Consider the following 12,358-nt stretch of genomic DNA (forward strand, 5'->3'; position numbering starts at 1 on the left):
GTAACGCTCGCCATTTACTGTAACCGCAGAAGAAGAAGAAGACTCACCACTTTGGAAATAAAAAGTAAAAAAATAAATAATTGGCGCGTACACTTCTGTTAGGTGTTTGGCCGAGCTCCCCCTCCTATTTGTGGTGTGCGTCTTGATGTTGTTCCACAAAAGGAGGGACCTACAGTTTCAAGCAGACTCCGAACGGCAGATATTTTTATGAGGAGCTTTTTCATGGCAGAAATACACTCGGAGGTTTTCCATTGCCTGCCGAGGGGCGATCGCTATTAGAAAATAGGGTTTCAATATTTCCCAATTTTGTTCAAGCGTATAGCGTCCCATTTCGTAAATGTCAAACCTTTAAGTAAATTATGAACACATTTGACATGTCATTTGTGTTACCATTCTCAAAAAAATAGGTGGTTCAAAAAGCAAACGCTATATGGCCCACCCTGTATAAGTATTTATGAAGCTGTGCATCTCCTTTGGTGCCGCTATCAAAAGAGCCTACGAAGCAAAAGAACAACCGATTCATTTGTGACCATTCGCGTTTGTATGCGCCAACGAGACCGGCTAGCAGCGAATGCGCGCATTCACGAACACCCACAAGCCCCATCACTCAACTCACAGGCCGAGCACTGCACCATTCAACGAGCAACAGTCAACATTTAACGCATTCAAAGTGTATATCTGCGCCTCGTTTAGCACCGCTACCGTTCTGCCTCCGTCGACGTCAACGTCGACGCACTGCTGGCGCTCACTGTTACTCACTGACTTTGTCCATTTGCCGCAGATATTTAACATCCTGTTCCATGTGATCTGGCACTCAGTTGTTGCATACTTTTCGGCGTGTTCACGTATTTGCTCCACCAAATAAGCGACCAAATATAATAAAGTAATAATAGTCTGTGTCTGACTCGCATGTGGCAAACGGACAGCCAGTTTATTGGTTAGTCAATCTAACAATTAATTTAAAAGTTTGCATTCGTTTTTGTTTTTTTTTGGAAATCAGTTGTATTTAGCAATCACAATTTGTAATTTTTATTTGCCAATGTTTTGTGATAGTGTGCAAAAATATTGGAATTGAAGCAAATTAAAAATTTAACTGATTTCGCAAGTGCAGTGTAATAAAATAAAAGTGCGAATATAAATACAATTTTTGAGCCACATTTGTTGGTGTTTATCAACAGGTAGGTGGTGGGTTGATTGTTGGTAATTATAGGTTGATTTATTTCAATAAAAATGTATGAAAATCATTTAAATGCAGTTTTCTGAGTGGCGCTAAAAGGCGAAATAGCGGAAAAATATTTAATTTAAATATGAATATCAATATATTTCATTCGGTAGAGCGATTTTTTTACACAAAAGCCATATATTTATTGTACAGCTTTTTCAAATGCGAAAGGCAATGCTTTTATTCATACAGAACGTGACGAAATTGCGTCTATTGCTAGAAATACAAAACGAAATAAGAACAATTTTCGCAATAATTCATAAAAACGTATAAAAAATTCCGCTCCGTTTTTAAATGCAGAGGAGCAGTTGCGTGTAATTTTCGTTATGAAACTGATTTCATAGTTTTTTGTTTGTAATTTGGCTTTCGTCACTCGAAAATTTACATTGCAGAAAAAAGTTATTTAATACACATCAATCATTTTTAAATAGCATATTTGAAATCCAAATGAAATTTTGTAAATTGTCTAGTGAGTTCGGTTTATTTACGCGTCACGAGCAGTACACATTTCCAGCTGCTCTACACTGCTGGGACTTAAGACTGTCAATATTACAATCCACATCGTCACTAAGAACTTAGTCTATCGACAAAAGATTTTCACAAATCACGGTTTCTTGTTCCATATTTTAGTTCGATGAATAATTTGCTGGCCTCATTATTCATTCACCTTCTCCAAATCAATTTAGGCCGGCCACTATTTCTAGCGCCTCTTGGATTCTACTGCAGAGTTGAATGAGCTATTTCGCCGGGGTTTTTCCGAAGCGTGTGTCCGATCCATCTGTGCTTTATACGCATAATTTACTTTTCAATGGTTAGAAATGGTTCGTGGGCAGCAAATGCCGATAAAATCTATTTACAAATGACTGCAGGTTTCTTGCCGATTCTGTTTTAAGTGCCATGTTTCGCCCACATAGAGTAAAACTGATTTTATACAAGCTTCAAAAATTCTTATTTTGTGGGTTAAGCAGCTGGCAAGATGGCAGTATAACCATGTTCAGACATCTGTTTTCTGAAGGAAATATAAGTAGCTCTTTCGTCATCTCTCATCAAAGAAGGACGAAGGTAACGGCCCTACCACCGAACTAAGCGAGTATAGACAAATCACCTATATTTCGTCGGAAATGTAACTGACTGAGTATCTACCAGAAATTCAAACAAAATTTAAGTTTTAGTTTTATAAAAATAATTTAATTTAAACAAATTTTGTGAACGCCAATTTTAGTCATAAAATTGTGCAGAATTAATTCCTGAAGTGGTTCTATTTGCCACTGTCTAACGTAATATCTAAGTATCTAAGAGAGCTTCCATTTTTAACATATAATAAAATTTAGACTTAGGGCTGGAAAGCTTAAAAAATCGAATATTTAGATTGGAAAAAAATCTACGAAATATACAGATTTGCGCAAAAGTTTAAGACCACTGTGGTTTATATAGCCCTCATAAAGTTTGGTAGAGTTCGTAATAATACATAAAATGTGTATCATATTCAAAACTACTACTACTTAATAAAAATAGAAAGAGTGTATTCTTTTTTCGCAGGTATTCGAAATCAGAAAAAATGGATACTATGTCTTTGTCTTTGGAGAAAAAAATGCATAAAAAAAAATGTTTAAGTTCGAAATGTTGACAGATTTCAGGCAGTAACGCAATCCTGCAAAACTTTCCTGGAATTCTCAACAATATTATGATCCAGACTCAATGGTAACTACTCCAGAATTTTAATGTTTCGACTTTAACCCATCAGCAGTTAATGCGCCATCTGCAGTCTTGTATTGTTGAAATATTTTCCTTTGCATCAAGAAATTATGAAGAGTTTCGACGTATTTTTAAAAATTAATCATGACGTCACCAATACATAGGGCAGAGTATCCATACCAAGCCATATGTAACTCTCCAAACAGTAATATGCTCTCCACCTCCTTGGAATTGTTTTTGTTTTTATTCGCAGTTCGGATGGCATCACTTGAATCGTTGATTTGGCAACTTAAAATGGACAATTAAACGCTTATAGAAACTGGTTAACGGGTGCTTTAGTTCTTAACACAGTGCGTATAATGATTTTGTCGGGTGTTTTTTAAGAGCTTGAGCAAAAATGAAAATGAAAATGAAAAAGACAATTGAAAGGAAATGATAATACAAACAGAAATATTTTTTATGATAATCTGGTAGATAATTTCATGGCATTTATTTTTTTAATATGATATCCGGCGTATGTCCACCGCGACTACGAGTTACATGGTCCATTCGATCAATCCAATCTTTTACCACTTTTTCCAATAAATGTGGCCGTCAATGGTGGCTTAGTGGCTTGAATATTGAAATAAATCGATCGGATCGAAATTGCGCTGCATGACGAATTGGTCCGCCTTGTTGAAACTGATTAATTTTTGGAAGCAAAAATTCAGTCAGAATGGCTCCATAGCATTCACCATTCACCGTAATGACAACTCCTTTCTAATTTCGAAAGAAATAAGGATTGGCTGCATAAGTGGTCTACGAACTTTATTTTTTTTTTTTCAAAGTAAATTTTTAAAATTTGGAAATTGTGATGTTAAACGATTCAAGATGACATGCCAAACTTTAGTGCCATTCTCAGACCATTCTTATTCTCATTGATAGTTCTTATGCAGGTATAAAAAACACCAGATATTTAGCTCTATTTATAATCTCCAGTTCAATGGCTTTGCTGGATGTTTATTAACTGTTCCCAAGACGGCGCCAAGACAGACATTTTACTACGAGCATTTGGGCGAAAGCTTTAACCGTTTGAAATATTTACAATATTCAGGCCAGTTTATTGAAGAAAAATTAAATGCGACTATTATTTAGCTATTAAGGCTATTATTAAGGCTAACAGTATGCCCATCAACTCAGAATTGAAAAGGAGAGAACCGAGCTGGATTGACCACACGCTTCGAAATGACAATACCAATGTAACGAAAATGGCATTCGAGTGGAATCCACAAGGGAAAAGAGCGCGTGGTCGAACAAATATGACGTGGGGGCGAGCAGTGCGTACTAAAAATGAGAGTTGTGGTTGGTGGCGTCAAATAAGGGGTTATGCATACGACTGCAGACGTTGGAAGAGGCTAATCTCCACCCTATGCTCTGTAATATTTTTAATTTGTGCACCAATTTAGAACTACACACTTTAACCGCGAATGATCTAAACAAGAGTGCGCCCATCAGAGTGTGCGTCATGTCACATTAGCTGAGTTGTGCAGTGTTGCCAACCATTTGCTCTTCACAATAAATTTAGTGCTTCTTTATAGCCAAAATGCGAAATTTTTAAGTTTGGTGTTTGTTTCTTTTTTTTTAATTAAAAGCTACCGAAACAGTAAGTTAAAAAAAAATCTGTATTAGTAAACAAAAAAAATTTTAAAAAAGCTCGTTATGAGAAGATTTTAGTTCTAATGAATATTTGCTAATCCTTATAAAATTTGATATTTCAAAACGCAAATTAAATTTTTTGCTCCTTTTAAGGTTATGCAAGAATATTAAATCTTCTTCTCTCAACTCTTCTCAAAATTGAAAACCTTTTTACACATTTTAAAAAGCGTTTTAATTTACTGAATACGAATTAAAACCATAGAGGTGTAATCGCTTCTTCTGTTCCTCAATTCTTAGACATAGGGCATCTAGGGATGTATTCATAGTAAAAATAAGCAAAAAAAATACCAGAAAATACTGAAGAAACCATAACGACATTTTTACAAAAAGAGTACCTTATCTTATATGACAAAAAAGTCGTTCTCTTAACAAAACAAAATTTTAGCAAACAACTCATAACTTCAATTGTGCGTAACCATAACACATTTATTTAAAAAAAACACACATTTTAAAGACAATTTATGACGCATATAAAGTTTTTTAAGTAATTCAATAAAAATTTGGTAGTTTATTTTTTTTAAATGGGCATTTTAGTGCGTTTTTATATCCAAAGCTAGGCAACACTGACGTAGGGGGAGAGAGATTTGACTGCTGGAAGGAGAAGAACAACAACAATAATCGCAATCACGGACAATGTGACTAGATGCTAAAAAAAAATTAAAGCCAAATAAAATTGGGTGAATCTTGTATTGTAACTAATTATTGAAGTATTACTTTGAATTGCTTTAAGGAATAAATAACTATTAAATTCTCCAACCGAATATTTGCCAAACATTAAAATACACGAATTGATGATTCTGGAAATAAAACGCAAATTGTTTAAAGCCTTGAGTTTAGAATTATTTCATTGCAGCTCAAAGGTGTATTTTATACCTTTTAATTTCTTATTTCTATGAGTAACCAATCAAATTATGGCTACACCCTGTATTACCTACTTCGGGGTATATACATAATTGTACTTGAACCTGAATGATCAATGTTAATATGACCCACATATGGACGGTTGTTAATCTGATCTTGTGGTGCTAAGTCGCAGTGCTAGTCAATACGAATGTTCCGCATGTGTCGCCAAGTACACTAATAAATATGCCGTCGCTGCGAACGATAGGCGCCAAGTGTAGGTCAGGCACATTACACGAGTACCAGATCAGAACTTGCAGAGACAGCCAGGATCTGTTGGTGCAACTTATGCACCTGCTACTAGGCAAATTGAATAAACGTTTCTTGAAAATGAAAGAGTTACGTTCACTTTCAGAACTAAATACACGCCACAGATGATGGGGAGAACATATGAATGGCATAGAAATCATCGACAACCTAATATAGTATTTTGCTGTATGAGGGAAACAAAGAACGCTTTTGCCGAGCTTTTTTAAACTAAGATAGTGTACTTTTACAGTCTCTACGCCGCGAGCGATCAGTTTTACTAAGGAGTCGGTAAAAGTGAAAGTAAAATGGCTCACATGGCTGAGTGCTTGGAAAATCATGCCTATTTTTCCGGCTTACTCAAGTCCAAACATTCATTCCAGCATTTGTTCACAAAATTTGCGCAACTGGTGTTCGATATTTCTTTGCCATCTAATGAACTGAAAATATTGAACCTGTTATCAGCTACTAATAAATGCGTGCACGACTAAAGGCAAAATAAGAGATTGAAGCTGAATAAATTTGTGCTGGCTGAAATTGTTGATTAACTAATGAAAATTGTTTAAAATTCCTTAAAAAGTTAATAGGGAGAAAAAAAGCAAGTGTGCATAAGTATTGTATTCGTGAGATTTTGATTTTACAAGATAATGCATGACATTTTCACATTCAATATACGTTGCCTCAAAACGTGCTAACTTTAATATACGGCCTTCAAGCCATATTAGAAGGCACTCCCGAGAAATCGCTCGCGATATCTGAAATTATTACACAAATTTCGCTTAAAAAGCTCACTTGACGACATTGTGCATGGCTGATGTAACTTCCTAGAGTTTTCGAAATTACTTATACTAAGTTCCAGCAACATCTGCCAAATATATTCTTTGCCAATTTTAACCAAAGCAAATCGCTAATACAGTTCTCCGAATATTTCCGCTAGCACCACCTAACGGGCAAAGTTCGTGGAATTGTTCTGCATATGAATCAAAATGGATCATAAATACGACTGCGATTTAATGAAATGTCCTGACGTTAAAGCTACCCAGCGGTTTATATAATATTTTCGTTATAAAAGCAAAGGTTCATTCATCGGAAAACAAATTTTTGATACGCTTGTGGTTTGAGTTAGATGGAAATAACCATTTGGGGTTCACCTTAATTTTAAAACTACTTAAATATAAACTATCAAATTTTACTGATATGCGACGATGTATAGATTAAATTTCACTGTGCCGTAGCCAAAACCACACAAGAATTCTGTATGGCAATTATGAAAGAAAAAGAGCTGTAGAATAGTGGGACACCTGCCGATTTGTCTCCAAACGTCGCAATACACTGTATTGATGATTTCCTAATTTGGTTTAAAGTAGATCGTATTATTTAAAGAAAAACTCGTTAAAAATTATATTTACCATTAACAGCCCACAATACAATTTATTGGCGCATATTTTTGTTTAACGTTTAACAATATTTCTTACCCGTGTGGGTAATTTAGACCCTTGTTTTTACAAATCTATGAAATATTAAGGTTGGAGGGTTTAAATGTTCTATAGAAATATTTTTCAAAAAATTTCACAAGAGGTTTGTTCAGGCGAAAACGGACATTGGACAAAAGTATACCAGCACTGCTGAAACAATCGTACTCACTATTCTCAAATGAACTATAATATGTACATACTTATGTATATATGACTATTTTTATAGAGTGTGTTATGGCAGAATTAACAATTAAAACTAAATTTAAAAATAATTACTAATAATAAAAGTGTATTTCATATAAAAAGAGTATTTATAAAAATAATTTTTGACGTGATAACGTCTTATAATTCGATTTAGCCGGCTGCACGCACGAAAAAATGTGTCGTTACCTTGCTCATTTGTCGTTACCTTGCTCATTTGTCGTTGCCTTGCTCATTGTCGTTACCTTGAATGAACTGCAAGCGAAAGCGCGGAACGAACAAAGCAAACGAACGGCAACGTTCGACATCTTGCTCTCTCCTACTTAAGTGAGCGTATATATGTATGTATATGAGCATATGTACATATATAAATTCACGTATTTGTATTTGCATATGCCTTCTTATTGATTATTATTAATTTGATTTACTTGAAGAATTTAAAATAAAACCAAGTTTGTTAATAATACCTGTTGTTTCAATGTTATTATTATTAATTTTTTTGTTATATATGAAGGAAAAAATGTATGGTAATATTTACCATATACCTTATAAGATATGTTGTATACTAATATACATATGTATATAAACATGCATATACATATACAATTTCGCGCAATTTTCAAAAAGAACAAATCTATATGTAAAGATGCATACAAATCATATGGACATATCAAATATACGAATCTATTCCGTACGCAAGCAAATGTAGGCTAATGTGCTTGAACTGCAAGCGAGAGCGCGGAACGAACGACAAAGAGCACAATCGGCCCCCGCGTTCGACAACGTTCGACATCTGGCTCTGTCCTACTTGAGTGAGCATATATATGTATGTATATGCGCATTTGTATATAAATTCACATACTTGTATTTGCATATGCCTTCTTCCTGTGTGCATGGTAATGAACCATTTCTCTGTTGAGAATAGGACGATGATAGAAAAAGTAGGAAATGAAAGGGAGTGTTTTGAGTGTAAAGTGTCTTGAAAAAGGCAAATCGGCATGGTGCCTCTTAGTGTTGTTGACTTATTAACGTCTGATGCACAATCGAAATTAAACATATCTTTCATGAATTTGATAAATGTTTCGTCATTTTTCACGTTTGTGTAAATGTAACTTGACCTATTCCATTGCAATTCCATTTACCTCCTCCTCTATATCCATACAAAATATCTATCAAACAAATAAAATTAAAATTTTGTTTTGAAAATTGCAACCATTCCATCAATATTTTCTTATGACGTTGTCACGTTAAACTATCGTCAGTAAACCGACTTTACAGACAACCTCTTTTTTTTATCTTTAGGTGAACATTTTATTTTAAAACGATTTTTATGAAATGGAAACTGAAAAAATATTGAATTTTTTTCACAGAAAATAGCGCGGTTTAAAAAAAAATTCTTTCCTTCACCAACATTTATATTAAAATAAATATCGTTAAATTTAATTCATTCATTTTAATTTAACCACAATGACAAATAGTTCATATGTCGTATATGCGCCATAATGTGTATGTATACTTGCCACATACCATAACCACATATATAAGTATTATAACTACATTTACAAGTAAAAGGGAAAGCTGTGCATGATTTGGCTTTCTACGAATTTCCAACCGCATTCTTGGCCGACGGCAATTAAAACATTTCGATCATGTTGCACATTGACGAGATGTTAATAGCCAACTACCCATGCTTGTAGCACATGCGTTCATATTTTTCTTCCGCAGAAAATCCATGCGTCTGCGTTGAAATATTCGATTTTTATTGGGAGACCAATTCTAGATAAACAGAATTTAACTGGTCCACAAATTTTTCTTAAATACGCTCAACGTTCACTGAGCTTGGTCGGTTCAATTCCTGCGTATGCCAGAGCGTAATATTCGTAGCTATCTATACCTTTCTATGGGCTTAAATGTAAAACACAGTATTCACGTAATACTCCTCTTGTTCAAACCTTGAGTGACTCTAATTTAATCTCTGGTTCTATCCAAAGAGAAGTTTCATCTCCGAAAAGTTTAATTTCAAGCACTTTATACTCTATTCTTTAGGTGCATAAAGCTTGAGCTCATAGGCTAAGTAAACAAATAAATATATTGTAATAATTTAGATCCTTAGTTAAGCTAAACTTTTTTAAAACTTATTTTTCATGTTCTTTCGATGCTTTAGAAGCTCTGGAGGGGAGCTTATACGATAAAGAATATGGAGTTTTTAAATTCATTGTAACAAGAAGCAGCATCAACAATGCCAAGCACATAAAAATTATAAAATGTATAAATAGAAGAGATTTTATGAGTTACATTTCGGCGATCAAAATATTCGAACAATTCAATTTCGAGTTTTATTGCATGTGATGCATGTTTGGCTAAGATTACTAATTTAATTTAACATTTTGGGTTAAAATTGTAGGGTCTTAAGGGCGGTTAAGTTTTTATGAAAGATTGTCTACAAAATAAGCCTCTAAGGAGCTGGACAGCCAAGTCAGGTATGATAAAAATTAAAGTCCCCCATTACACCCAATTTTATTGTGAAGGGAGATAGCGTTATCGACTCAAGCTTTGTAGATAATTTCGTTAGACTCCTGTACAATTAAAAAAATATCTTTATCAACGGCTAAAATATCGTATTCGACATTCCGATCATCCGTTAATAACTTTCCCATTGCCTCAGTAGAGAACGGTTTTAATTCGGTGCCTTTTTTGACAGCTTGAAACGAGATCTGATTTCAATAACTGTCTATTGCCTATGTCAAATTGGAATTTAACCCGCGGGAAGTATACGTGGTCTATTGGGATTCATCACACGCTCATTCGCGAATAATTTTCAGAGAATTTCTGTATTGTCTTTTAAGTAACAAAGGACTCTATCTAATATCATCTAAATCCTATATCAATTTTTGTGCTATCTTGTAAAGATGCTTCTAACCTTTATACAATTTTTGGGCAGTTAACATTATTTTTGTTTGTTTTAATAATAGCTCGTAACATGGATAAAAGGGTCATTAGTATTTCTTATAATAAGCGTCCTTTTTTCCTTCAGCTTTTAATGTTGGATGAGCGACATAAGCGATTACATCATCACCTTGCAATAATCGATGTCTTCGGTTTTTCTTCTTCTACTTCTCTCACTAGAATCTTCAAACGATTTAGAAGGCCGAACTGCTTGATTCGGTTTATTTCTTTTCAGGATCACTTCCTTAGAAAAGACTAAGGATAATTTAAATTTAGTCATTAGTCATTAAAGAGTTCCATAATACATACTTATGCTACTAAAGCCCATTTTACAACTGTAGTTTGAGACTTGCATTACCAGATTTACATAGATAAGCTAGAATCCATTCAAAAAACAGTTTTTTAATTTTTCGATGGGAGATCGAAATTAAATATTTGGAAATTAGAGGCATACTTACTCTAGTTTCATCCATAACGATAACTCCGTCAAATTTTAATGAATATTGCAATCCGTCATGTTTAGAAGGTAACGAGGGTCTGTCTGTCTTTATGTGGGCTAGGCGAACTATGTTTTTAATCTCAGAGAGGCAAGTTAGGTACGTATCTTATCTCAAATAACGCGTGGAACAACAGGCGATGCTCATTTTGAAACCAATATTGAGGCTTTATACCTTCCTTTCACACTTTCTTCGAGCTATTTGGACATTAACTTCTAGTGTAAAGGGTTGTAAAGTACCTATACAAATCCAAAAGTGGGCATTTTATACGCATGGGATGCGAGCCTATTTATCTTCTGATCAGAAATACCTGATTTTCTCAGTCAAGTAAATTTTTTTCGGCGACTTAGTAAAATTTTGAATATCACCACTGCTCGGTGCATGTGTCAGTTGCTTCAGCGCCACTTCTGAATGTTTCTGTTCCTGAGAGCAGCAAATGACGTAATGAAACCACCCGCAGAATCGCAAAACAATTGTGACCGATTCTCAATGTTAAACGTACAGAATATCTGCTAAGTCAAAAAACGCATATATTCGCTCGTTGATTTCCGTTATAACGGGGCGCTGCTTAATAGGCAGACACGTCCAGAAAATGGGCGTGCAAGCACATGACTGCTGCAGAAGTCGTCTAGATAAAGAAGAGGAGGAGCCAATCGTACACCTATTGTGCCATTATGCTGTTCTATTCAGACGTAGACTTACCATTTTAGGTAGACAATTTTTTAATGAATTGGAAGATCTCAGTACTGTGGAAATCAGGGATTTTATAAAATTTTATAATTAAGGACAAGTTCCCCATGCGACAACAGAGTGAGCCTGAATGTGTCCAGATTCAACCTAACCTAACAAAACGTGTTGCGCAGAGACATTGAAAATGTTAATGGACTTGAATGTACGAGCAGAAGAAATAAATAGTTAAAAGTGCACCATTCTGCAGTTGATGAGAGAGGTCTATGAATATAACAACTTAACGAAACCAGATATAATCGAAATGATCATTCTCAGGCGAAGCAAAATCCCAAATTCCCACATTAAAGACTATCAAAAATCAAGTTTTGTGGACACTTTCTTTTGATTGCCGTGGGGTGCTTGACTCCGAATTCCAAACGTCAAACCAAGCATAAATAAGCGTGCTGAAATGTACAGCGAGAATAATTGTCACAAGTGGTTTTTTCTTCACCATGGCAATGAACCGACTCATACATTTTGCACGCAACTATTTGATCAAAAACAACATTAACACACTGTATAAAGTTTTGGATTCTCCGTTCATGGCTCGGCGTGACTTTTTGCTGATCTCTCCCACGCTCTAAGTAAACACTTCGCTTTTTGAAGAGGAAGCCTGCTTAAGTACTTCGTAATCAACTGAAAATTAACAAACCTCATACGTGTAATCTTACACTTACAAATGGTTCCCTACCCGATTTGCATACCATTGTACTTAATACGTAAATTGAGTTGCAAAGTCATTGGTAATCAAA

General features: G+C 34.8%; 1 protein-coding gene across 3 annotated transcripts in view; it reads left to right on the forward strand.

Moving 5' to 3' along the window:
• The first annotated feature begins 832 nt into the window (after positions 1-832).
• The window catches only part of LOC128871714 (tachykinins), a 95,901-nt gene continuing 84,375 nt past the window's right edge, over positions 833-12,358 (forward strand). For 2 of the 3 annotated variants that reach the window (XR_008456059.1, XM_054113691.1), the window contains exon 1: positions 833-1,178. The gene's annotated coding sequence lies outside the window, so the exon portion shown is untranslated. The remainder of the gene's footprint in view (positions 1,179-12,358) is intronic. The other variant, XM_054113692.1, reaches the window with a different exon arrangement.

This window comes from Anastrepha ludens, chromosome 2 (assembly GCF_028408465.1).
Source record: "Anastrepha ludens isolate Willacy chromosome 2, idAnaLude1.1, whole genome shotgun sequence".
NCBI classification, from domain to species: Eukaryota; Metazoa; Arthropoda; class Insecta; order Diptera; family Tephritidae; genus Anastrepha; species Anastrepha ludens.